The following is an 11,994-nucleotide window of genomic DNA, read 5'->3' as shown; positions in this document are numbered from 1 at the left end:
GTTCTTTTTATCACGACGCTATCAGTTGTAAACTTGTAAAATTATAACCCTGTTAGAAATTGAATTCCCAACTTAAACTTAGACAAGTAAAAAAAATGAAAAACTTTTTTTTTTTTGAAAAAATTTGGGGTGATTAGCGGTTCCAATAGAGTTTTGTGTAAGGCTTATTATTAGGACTTGTAAGATTCAAGGTTTTAGCATCCCCCCACACTTAAATTACACATTGTCCTTAATGTGTCCCAAAAATAAGTTTTTAGGTTGATTGAATGTGTAAAATGGTGTTAAAAGCAAAATTTTATGTTACTGGCATCCTGGACACAGCCCCGTGGGGACCGGGCATGGCCCCGTGTTCAGGTGCCAGCGACAAAAATTAAAGAAAGAAACAGAAGCCTGGACACGGGGGCATGTTCAGCGAACACGGCCCGTGTCAAGTTACCTGAACTGGGCAATTTTCTGCAGAGTGTGCAGCACGGGGCCGTGTTGGGCGGACACGGCCCGTGCTGAGCTTACTGTAATGAAGAAATTGTTGTCGGATGGCCCTGTTTCCGTGCATGGGGCTATGTTTTCTTATTTCCCTTGCTATCCTTTACCATCACGAGTGTGTTTTACAACATCATCCAAACCTTAAAACCATCATTTCATTAAAAACCGTCATAGAGAGAGTTACATAGTCCTAAAATGCTAGTAAGTTAGATAAGTAAGCATAAGAAGCTTAAACCAAGGAGTTCTAGCCTACAAGTTATTCTATTTAGCAAAATTTCCGAGAAGGTAGTAGTCTCGGTTGGATGCGGCTTCATAGAACTCCTTCCTCCGGGTATGGATTCCTCATATGTCGGCGAGCCACTCCTCTATCTCCCTTGGGAGGAGGAAGGAGGGCTCGTTGGCGTCGGTTTGAGGAGGTGCAAGTTCCCCCGGGACTTCTTGTAGATTTTCAAGAGGAGGCTCCGCTGGAATGTCACCCTATCTGGTAGGGTTGTTGACTCCATGTGCTAGGTTCCAATCCTCTTGAGGGAGGACGGGTTCCATAGGAGGTGTCACAAGAATATTTAACCTCTGGTGCAAGAGGTTAATCTCTTGAAAACTATTTTCCAGCCCCACCGTAAGATAATTTATACGGTCTATTAGGACCTCCTCTACCGACGTCATTTCATCGAGAGATTCCCGTAGTGCCATGACGTAGTGTACAAGGGTAGTTTCAATGGAAGGCCTTCTTCCACTTCTACTGTTTCGTGAATGAACTGACGATGTTCCACTGTTTTCACTTGACATTCTACGAAAATAAACCGAAAACAGCTTATTTTAATGAAACAGTACCTTGGACACGGCCCCGTGCTCAATGAGCACGGCCCCGTGTTCACCTTTCTACAGAATTTTGCAACAAGGAATCTTGAAGTCTTAAGTTATTTGTCTAACTTGTGAAGCCTTTTTGAACAGTAGTAACTTAAAATAATGTTATACAACTTATTTTAAACAAGATTCTTTGAACAAAATTCAATAATCCTTGCCATAAAGCTTGAAATCTCAAACTTTAATGGAGGTTTTTGGAGAAAGATGAAGAAGAAGGAAATGGATAAAAGAGGAAAGGACAAGATGGTTGTTGGAACCTTCTTTTAGAACATACCTAGGATGGTAGGAGAGAAGATCCCTTCAAATCTCTGTCCCTGGATGGTCCAAATGTGCAGGATTCTTGGCTGCATTTATAGAAAACGACAGCATGCTGGACACGGCCCCGTGTCGGCTGGACACGGCCCCGTGTGCAGACAGGATCTTGACACAGTTTGTCCGTATTCTGACGTAAGGTCAGAAAGGAATCTTTTGGTGGACTCGGGGGCGTGTTGGCTGTTAGTGCAATAACGTCTGTAGCTTCCGTCAACAAGTAGTCGTATTTTGTATAGTTGTGTATATGTTATGTTTGTGTGTATGTAAAGCAGGACAGAATCGGTGAAGTTTTTGTTATGTGCTGTTGATGCCAGCCGATCGGCTAGACTAGCCGATCGGACAGCCCGGCCGATCGAGCAGACTACTCGATTGGTTAGGATGTTCAGCCGATCGGCTAGTCCAGCCGATCGGCCAGCACTCTCTTATTCTGTCCTTGCCTATAAATAGCTGGTAGGTTAGTTTATTTAGAACCTTTTTGATACGTTCTCTTGCCACCTACCTTTTGTATGTCTGAGTTTCTTTCTGGTTCCAGTATACTTTCACATTATTCAATAAGATCTCAGACGGTGATTCAGAGTAGAATATTGTCTTTGTATATCTGCTATGTGATTACATGAATTCTGCGCATTGATCACTTTACGATTCAACTACGTTTACAAACAGGAAGATCCCATCAGAGGGACCAACAAGTGGTATCAGAGCAGTAGGAAGCTGAATCGAGATCTACAGAGACGAATTCACCGGAATTCAAAGCCATTCTTGTTGATATAGAGACGAATTCACCGGAATTCAAGTCGTGTTCACTGTGACAGAAACAAATTTCACCGGAAATTTGTTATTTCTATCATTCCGACTCAAATTTCACCGGAAATTTGACCGATTCTTCTATATTCTTCTATATTCTTCTCAGATCTAGCTTTATCTTTCACTTTTACATCATAAAACTAGAAAAACTTAAAATTCAGTGAGATTTTACGGTTAAAAACTGACAAATTTGATATCAATCGAATCGAAATTATTAGAATTACAATCCTACAAAGTTTTACAATCAAATTCAATCTAAAACTTGTTCAAATTGATCAAAATCCATGGAATACTGTTCATGTTTGCTAATGTCAGCCGGTCGAACTACCTAGCCGATTCACGTACTTGCTGACGCCATCATTCCAGTTGCATAACCGCTCAGATATTTTCAAGTGTTGCTGACATCATCAGTGTTAGCCGATCGAAAGAGCAGTTCGAACGGACAGCATTGTTGATTTTTGACATTGTTGCTGATATCATATTGTTAGCCGATCGAATACGCCACTCGATCGGACAACAATTGTGTTCTTACTACATTGTTTTGTTTGTCAGCTGATCGAACGAGTCACTCGATCGAACGAGTCAGCCGATTGTGAGTGTGCCGGTCGATCGAGCGAACCATTCGTTCCAAGTGTCTTTGTGTTTACATCTTTGAAATTCAAAATTTTACTAAGTGTTTGATAAATATTTCAGGTACTTAACAATGGAAGAGTTCATGAACTCATTCAGTGAAATGTATGCGTTTGCTGGAAATGGTGGAGATGATTCAACAAACCGAACAAATGAGAATACTTCAAGTACGAGTAAGACGTTGACAGAAGCACTTAGTGTGGAAAGCGCTTATGGAACCTACAATAAGCCACCAAAGCTGTTAGCAATTGAAGATTATAACCGTTGGGCAAAGAGATTCGAGGAATGGTTGAAAGCCTTCGCGTACCCCAGTTGGAAAAGCTTAAAAAATGGTTTTAACAATGGAAGAGAAGACTTTGAGAATATGTCAGAAAGTGAAGAGATTGAATATTTTGTGGCTGAACAAAAATGTTTAGCTTTGATTAATCAATCAGTGAGAGAAGATATTATCTCACTAATTGATTATTCAAATGCAAAAGATCTCTGGGATAAGCTACAAAAGAAATGTGTCGATACTGCAGAAATCATTAAAAACAAAAAGAAACTGCTAAAAAAGGAATTTGATCTGTTTGGTTGTCTTAAAAATGAGTCTGTTCCAAAAATGATTGAACGTTTCGGGCATCTAAAGCTAGAGTTGGCCAGGCATGGAATTGTTTTTACTCAAGAGGAGCTTGTAGACAAGTTATTTGATTCTTTACCAGACGAGATGGATTGGCAATATTTCGCAATGATGATCAAGAATACAATCCAACGAAGTGATCTGACAGTTGATTTGCTGATAGAGAAACTTGAGAGTCATGAGCTCGAAATAAAGAAAACACATAAAGTCAATCACTCGTTATATCATCAAAATGTGGAACTCTATTATCCAAAGAGCTTGATTCAAAAGACAGGATCTCCAAAAACAGCCTTCACTGCAGAAAGTTCACAACCCACGACTCAAGAAACCTCACACAGTGGTTTTCATGGAGGAATGTCTTCTAACACCACAAGTCAAGGACCTTCTTCAAGAACATCAAGCCAACAGCAAACTGCACCAAAGAATGTTTTTCAATGTAACATTGCAGTTGACTTGAAAAATGGTCAGAATTTTAGTGAGGAGTCGGCGAAACAACAGATGATTTTCTTGCCATCTGTATTGGAGTCATATGAGGGGTTAGTTGCTGGGAATATAGGTAACACCAACCTGACGAAGGAAGACTACGATCAAATAGATCCTGAAGAAATGGAGCTAATTGATATTCGTTGGGCTATGGCCAGTGCTGTTCGTCGAGCACAACGCTTCATGGAAATAACTGGCAGGAAAACAATTGGTGGTCCATCTACCAAATTGGGTTTCGATAAGTCTAAAGTGACATGTTTCAAATGCAAACAAAAAGGTCACTTTAAACGAGAATGCAGAAATGAGTATGTTGATGAATCGGTTAATCCGTTCCGAGAAGATTATTATAAGAAATCCGTTTATCATCAGAACAAATCGGAACCTCCAAGGCTGAAGCAGAACGAAGAAAAAGAAAAAGAAAAGTCAAGAGCTCTAGCGGTCATTCATGATGATGAGGGATACGACTGGAGTGAGTTATTGCCGGAAGAAGATGCGGTTGGTTACGCATTCGCAGCAGGAAAGATTGTTCCGTTCAAAGATACAAGAACAGAAGAAGAAAAGTTTGTGAACAGAAGAATGAAGGCCCAAACGAAAGTAAGCAGAATCTATACCACTTACAAAGAAGCAAAAAGGGCTAAAAGGTGGGATCCAGACAGGGAATGTTACCTTGATCCTCAAGGTAATATCGCAATCGATCCAAGTTCACTCAGTATTGATGCAATCATTCAGCAATATGCTGAAGAAGAGGAAGCTAGACAAAGAGAATGGTGGGGTGAAGGTGAAAAGAAAGTGAAAGAGAAAGAAGAAAAGGCGGAATCGGCATAAAAGAAGATTGATGATGGAGTGATAGATACATCCCAGGAGCTTACAGCCGAAAATCTGATGAAGATGGCAGACAAAGTTCTAGCTGCGAAAGAACTGGAGGTAGATTCTAGTTCTGGAACTGAGTCAAACGCCAAGGTCAGTCAGATAAGCATGAATGTAGTGTCAGGTAAGAAAGACAAAAGCGAAAGTAACTGCAAGAATTGCATGAAAAATTGCAAAGATTGTAGTACTATCGCTTATCTCAACAACAAAAAGGTTGAAGATCTGACTAAAAGAGTCAGAGAGGTTGAAAACCAAATCTTAAACCGAGATAAATTGCTAAAAGCTTCAAATGATCGTGCAAAAGAATTAACAGAAAATATAGAAAGTGATAAAAGTGACATAGAAAGAACTAAGAAAGAAAATGAGAAACTCATTCTTGAAAATTGTCACATCACTGAAAATTTTGAGAAGCTTAAGCGAACGGTTAAAGATTCGGATGATCGAAATGGGAAAACAACAAAAGAAAATGTTCAACTGACGGGTGTGTTAAGGGTGAAAGAAGAGTTAATAAACAAACAATTGGATGAAATTGCTAATCTGAAGCTTCAATACCAAGAAGCAAAAATCGAAAATGAACGCATCCAATTAAAATTAACCAGTTACAACTCCGCGAGCTTTGTTCTGCAGCACATTGTTCCCAAACCAATCGGAAAAAACAAAGCTGGCGAAGATGTATTTTTGGACGGAACTGGAGTGGGATATCATCAAGTCCCACCACCTGTTTTAAACAATTTCTCAAAGAAAAAGTCCGGACTGGTTAATGATGATGAAAATTCAGATGAAATAAAACTTCCAGAGTCGATTGATGTTACATTCTCAGCATCATCATCTGATGATAGTGTTCAGACTGATATTGTCAAAAGCATGGCAGAAAGTGTCTTAGAGTCTGATTCAAATGAAGATGACGGTTGTTTCTTGGATAAATGCATTCCGAAACAAAAATTCAAGAACAACTTAAATGAAGAACCAAATCTTGTCATGTACAAGATGTTGGGTTCAGATAAGTTATTTTCAGATACTGATTTACCAATTGAGAATGTAAATGTCAATAAATTGAAAAATGTTTACAAATTAATCAAAGTTGAGCTGACAGAAGTGAAGAGTTTGAACCAAATAAAAAGTCAAATGAACTTTGAAAAAGATAAAGCTTACTACAAGAAACCCGTTATTCCTCCACGTTTTTCTAATAACAATCGAAACAATTGGTCGAGTGGATTTCAGGGAGGTAAGTATTATCAGAAGAAAAATGTTCAAAACAAGAAATTTGTTGAAAAGAAAATTTTGTGAACAGTTCGAATTCATTTTCTAATGAAGAACCTAAAATCTTTTCAAAATCGAACAAAGAGTTCTTTGAAGAAAAAGCTTCACAACCTCAGTCTGAAGGCACTAGTCGGGCTGTTGACACCCGAACATGCTTCAGATGCAATCAAGCTGGGCATATTGCACGAAAATGCACCAACTTGAAGTCTAAGACTGATGTTGTTGAAAATCAAAAGAAGAAAAATGAGATAGAAAAGGCTCCATTGATTATTGAGAAAAAGGATTTGAAAAATAACAACACAAAAGTCAAAACTGAACGTGTAAAGAAGATGGAAATTAAAAATGGTAAATTTTACAAACGGGTCGCAACAACTCAACAAACATGGAAGCCAAAAGTTGTAGAAATGAATGCAAGTGGTTCAAAATCAAAGGTTTCTGTAATAGAAAAAACAATCATCTTCTACCATATCGGTAAAGATGAGTGTTCCTGAAAAGAAAAAGATTCCATTATCTCAACAAGTTTGGAAACCAAAAAGTGAGAAGAAAATTTCAACTTCCGAGGTGAAAAAGTCTGAAGAATCAATTACGGTTGATTATGATGCAAATTTTCCACCTCTCAAAGCTGAAAATTTCAAAATTCAAATTGCAAGAGTCAAAGTTACACCTAAGGCGAATGAGGCCTGGGTGGACTCGATGTTTGACTAAACAATCTGATTTGCCGGAGCTTCCTTGATCGCGAAGCATGTATCGGCATCCTTTATTGAAATGTTTTAATCATGGTTGTGTATGTGCAGGATCTTCCACAAATTGTTTCAAGATGGATCATGGACAGTGGAGCTTCCAGACATATGACAGGGAAGACCGCATTATTGTACGATGTGAGAAATATAAATGGAGGATATGTCGGATTTGCGGGCAATCAAGGTGGTCGTATAGTTGGTGAAGGAACGTTGTCGAATGGAATTATAACGTTTGAAAGAGTAAATTACATTGCTGAGCTGCAGAACAATCTACTAATTATTTCTCAGATCTGTGACAGAAAGTACACCACTCATTTCACTGACAAAGAATGTTTGATTCTAAAACCGGGATTTGTTGTTCCTGAAGAGTGGGTCATCATGAGAGCACCAAGAGTCAACGATCTGTATGTGTTGGATATATGCATAGCTACTACAACGACAGGTCAGGCTCACTGTTTCGTGTCAAAGGCAACTGAGAAGGAGTCAAGATTGTGGCACCGAAAGATGGGACATATACATCTTCGAAAAATGAATCACTTGGTGCATAATGATCTGGTTACAGGAGTTCACATAAAAGGTTTTCATCTAGAAGGGGAGTGTATAAGTTGTATTAAAGGCAAACAGAAGAAAAAGTCGCACCCCAAAAAGCAAGTCAATTCAGTTTCACGGCCGTTGGAAAGACTTCACATGGATTTATTTGGTCCAGTGAATGTCAAAAGCATTACAGGAGATTATTATTGCTTGGTCGTCACTGATGATTACTCTAGATTTTCTTGGGTATCTTTCTTGAAAACAAAGAATGGAACATTTGACAGTCTGATGGCGCTATTCAAAAAGATTGAAAATTTGTACCAGAGGCGTATCCGAAGAATTAGAAGTGATAATGGTACTGAATTCAAAAACCACAAGATGGAAGAATTTTGTGAAGAAAGAGGTATATTGCATGAGTTTAGTGCTCCGTACACTCCACAGCAAAATGGAGTAGCAGAACGCAAAAACTGGACGCTAATCGAGACAGCCAGAACTATGCTCACAGATTCAAAACTTCCAATAAATTTCTGGGCTGAACCTGTTTCTGCCGCATGCTATACTCTCAACAGAGTTCTCACCGTGAAGAAATTCAACAAAACATGTTTTGAATTGATCAATAACCGCAAGCCTAACTTGAAGTATCTTGAACCGTTTGGGTCACCATGTACGGTGATAGAACCTTTTGGAAAATTTGGTCCGAAGTGCATCGAGGGTATTTTTGTTGGATATGCAAGTCCTCTGCGACGTGTCTTTGTGCCAAGTGAAAAGCGGATTATTGAAGCTGAAAATATTGAATGTCAAGGTAACACGATGCCACCTCAGAACCCAGGAGATTCATGGCGTTATCATTATGACACACTGTGGGATTCCTTTGATGTGATGGAAGAACCTGAAGATGAAGAAGACTTCTTTGATGAGCTGGATATTCTTAGAAACTATGAGTCATCAGAAGAAAGATTTCCAGCACAATATTCTAGGAAACCTCAGAAAACTTCAAATGATGATGAAGCAGGTCCTAGTAATGTTGGTGAACAAGATGATACTCCAGAGAATCAGACAACAACAAATGATGACACAACATCTTATATTGGTCCAACTTTTGATCATGGCGATTTTGAATCTGAGGGGGAGCAAATCCAGATCTTAGATCAAGCAGATCCTATCAGTGAAGAAGGTGCAAATCAAAATGTCACTAATCTGGAAAGCAATGTGGATGTTCCGAGTGAAGTAATGCCTAGAACTCTTTCATATCATCCGGAGGAATTGATCATCGGAGAACTTCAATCAGGAGTTCGCACCAGACATCAAATTGACCAAGGACTTACTAGTTTTTATTCATCAGTAGCACCTTTACAATCTGAATTTTCACTATGTTGTTTTATCTCGCAGATTGAACCTCGAACGTATAAAGAGGCACTTACTGAAGATTCTTGGGTCAACGCGATGCAAGAAGAGTTGAACCAGTTTGAGAAATTAGGTGTTTAGAAATTGGTAGATTTACCAGAGGGTCACAGGAAAATCAACACCAAATGGGTGTTCAAGTGTAAGAGGGACGACAGAGGTGTAGTGGTTAGAAATAAAGCTCGACTTGTTGTTCAGGGCTTTAGTCAACAAGAGGGAATTGACTTTACCGAAATATACGCTCCTGTGGCACGACTAGAAGCAATCAGAATTTTCCTAGCGTTTGCATCATGGAAAAACTTTAAAGTCTACCAGCTTGATGTAAAGTCGGCTTTTCTCTACGGCAAAGTGAAGGAAGAAGTGTATGTGGGACAGCCACCGGGTTTTGTCGATCCACACCACAAGAATAAAGTGTATCTCTTGGATAAATCGTTATATGGCTTACACCAGGCCCCGAGAGCCTGGTATGAGACGTTATCTCAGCATTTGCTAGCCAATCACTTCATCCGGGGAATAATAGACGCCACCCTCTTCACAAAGATAGTCGACGGTCATCTGCTGATAGTACAAATTTATGTGGATGACATAATTTTTGGGTCAACAAATGAGGACTTGTGCAAAGATTTTGAACAAGTGATGAAGCAAAAGTTCGAAATATCATCAATGGGAGAAATGAAATTCTTTTTGGGACTCCAAGTTGATCAACTTCCTGAAGGAATTTTCATACACCAGACAAAGTATGTTCATGATATTCTAGAGAAATTTGGAATGTCAGGTTCTACTCCTGCGGCAACTCCCTTAACAACAAATCATGGAATTCACCCAGATCTCACCGGAGATAAGGCAGATGAAACTCTCTATCGTTTCATGATTGGTTCTTTGATGTATCTAACTTCTTCAAGACCCGACATTATGTATCCGACGTGCCTCGCAACAAGATTTCAATCTAACCCAAGAGCTTCACACTTGATCATTGTGAAAAGGATATTACGCTACCTGAAGGGAACTCCATCGTTGGGGTTGTGGTATCCTAGAAAAGGTGATTTTACGCTCGAAGGGTATTCCGACTCGGATTTCGGATGCTGCAAAGTCAATGCCGAATCAACAACTGCAGGATGCCAGTTCTTTGGACCTCGCTTGGTCACCTAGCAGTGTAAGAAACAAACGTCTGTGGCGCTATCCACATGTGAAGCAGAGTACATTTCTTCCAGCAGTTGCTGTTCTCAGATCCTGTGGATACAGCAACAGATGCGCGATTACGGTTTGCAGTTTCTTAACACTCCTATTTTTGTTGATAATGAGGCCGCAATTAATATAACAAAAAAATCCGGTACATCACGCTAAAACCAAACATATAGAAATTCGTCATCACTTTATTCGCGATTGTTTCGAGAAAAAGTTGATACGAATTGAGAAAATCCACACTGACGAGCAAAAAGCTGATTTACATACCAAGGCATTTGATAGAACACGTTTTAAATATCTTTTAAAACTTAATGGCATGATGCTTTTGTCGGTGAAGGATGGAATCGTTGGCGTTGATGAGGATACCACTGTAGATGATGTTGACAATCTATCTGCAATGGTTTGTCGATTTTTTACCTGTTTTGGTCTTTAGGGGGAGATAGATATATTTGTATATACTTTTTAGAAAATCCAAAAAATTAAAAAATCAAAAAGCCAAAAACATTAAAAAATCAAAAAGCCAAAAACATTAAAAAAAAAAGAAGCCAAAAACATTAAAAAAAAAAAGAAGAAGCCAAAAACATGATAAAAATCCAAAATCCAAAAACAATAAAAAATGAGTAAAAGAGTTTGTGTAAAAAGGGAAAATAATAGTATATTAGCTAGACTGTTACAGTATGCTAAAAATTTGTAAAGTTTTAAAAGGTTTAAACAGTATCACTAATGATGTGTCGATAGGTTTTTGCATAGTTATTAGATTTTTTCGGGATATAAACTTAAAAAACATAAAACGAGACTTAATTTGTGGGGAACACTTTTTGGATATATAGGTAACCCCTGAAATCTCATTTGATAGGTCCCTTATTCTGAGATACTAGGTCTTTATACTCAGTGATATCTGGGGTATTATTCCGGGACTTCTGCTGAATGGAAGTTCTGACCTAGTCCCCGAATAATACTTTACGCAAAATGCTTGAAACATAGCATCGCCCTCAGCAAGCTGATGAAACAATAAAATTGATAGTCGCTGCTATTGAAATCAAAAGATCCTCTAAAGGGGACACACCGAAAAGTCGAAGCCGTCATCTCTCTGCGTATACGGAAGTATCGACCTGAGCTCTCACGGCCCTCGCATTTAACCCCTTACAGATATCATCTGTGGTATACTCACCTGTAAGACTGAATATTGGGAACTTGATACGGGAGTATATTCAAAAGGTGGGACACATAAATGAGTCAAGTTATTAAGACATCTAAATCGTATCCTGAATAGATTGAAATCTGTGAGAAAACTTAAAATGGATCAGTATATCGACAATCGAGGTGAATTGTTTAATCCTGAATATGAAATGAAGCTTAATGGTACTTGTAACATGTCTAAAAAGCTGATATGATTCCCTGACACGCTCAACAAAAATTTGTTTGTATATAGATTTCTTTCTTTATATTCTGTCTTTCAGTTTCAGTTATATGTTTATAGTTTAGAATCTGCATTAAAAATTCAAAAAGATTTTACTCTTCTGTTTTATTTTTGACAAACCAAAGTGGAAGATTGATCTTCAGATTCACAGTCTGATGCAAGATGCAGGAAGTTGTTCTGAGCTGAAAAACAAGTTGGGAGCTAATCTTGATATGAACAAAGAAAATAAAAGTTAAAATGCAAGTTCATTAAGTTGAAACTTGTAAAATTTTCAAGAAAATGTTTAAAATGTCAGTGTGCTTTTGCTTGGAGTCAACCAAGGTCATTAAGTTGAACTTGGTCGACAAATTAAGTACCTAGGGTCATTAGTTTGGACCTAGATACTTAAGTGGATT

Source organism: Helianthus annuus, chromosome 8 (genome assembly GCF_002127325.2).
Source record: "Helianthus annuus cultivar XRQ/B chromosome 8, HanXRQr2.0-SUNRISE, whole genome shotgun sequence".
In the NCBI taxonomy this organism is placed as follows: domain Eukaryota; kingdom Viridiplantae; phylum Streptophyta; class Magnoliopsida; order Asterales; family Asteraceae; genus Helianthus; species Helianthus annuus.
This window is presented reverse-complemented; position numbering follows the sequence as displayed.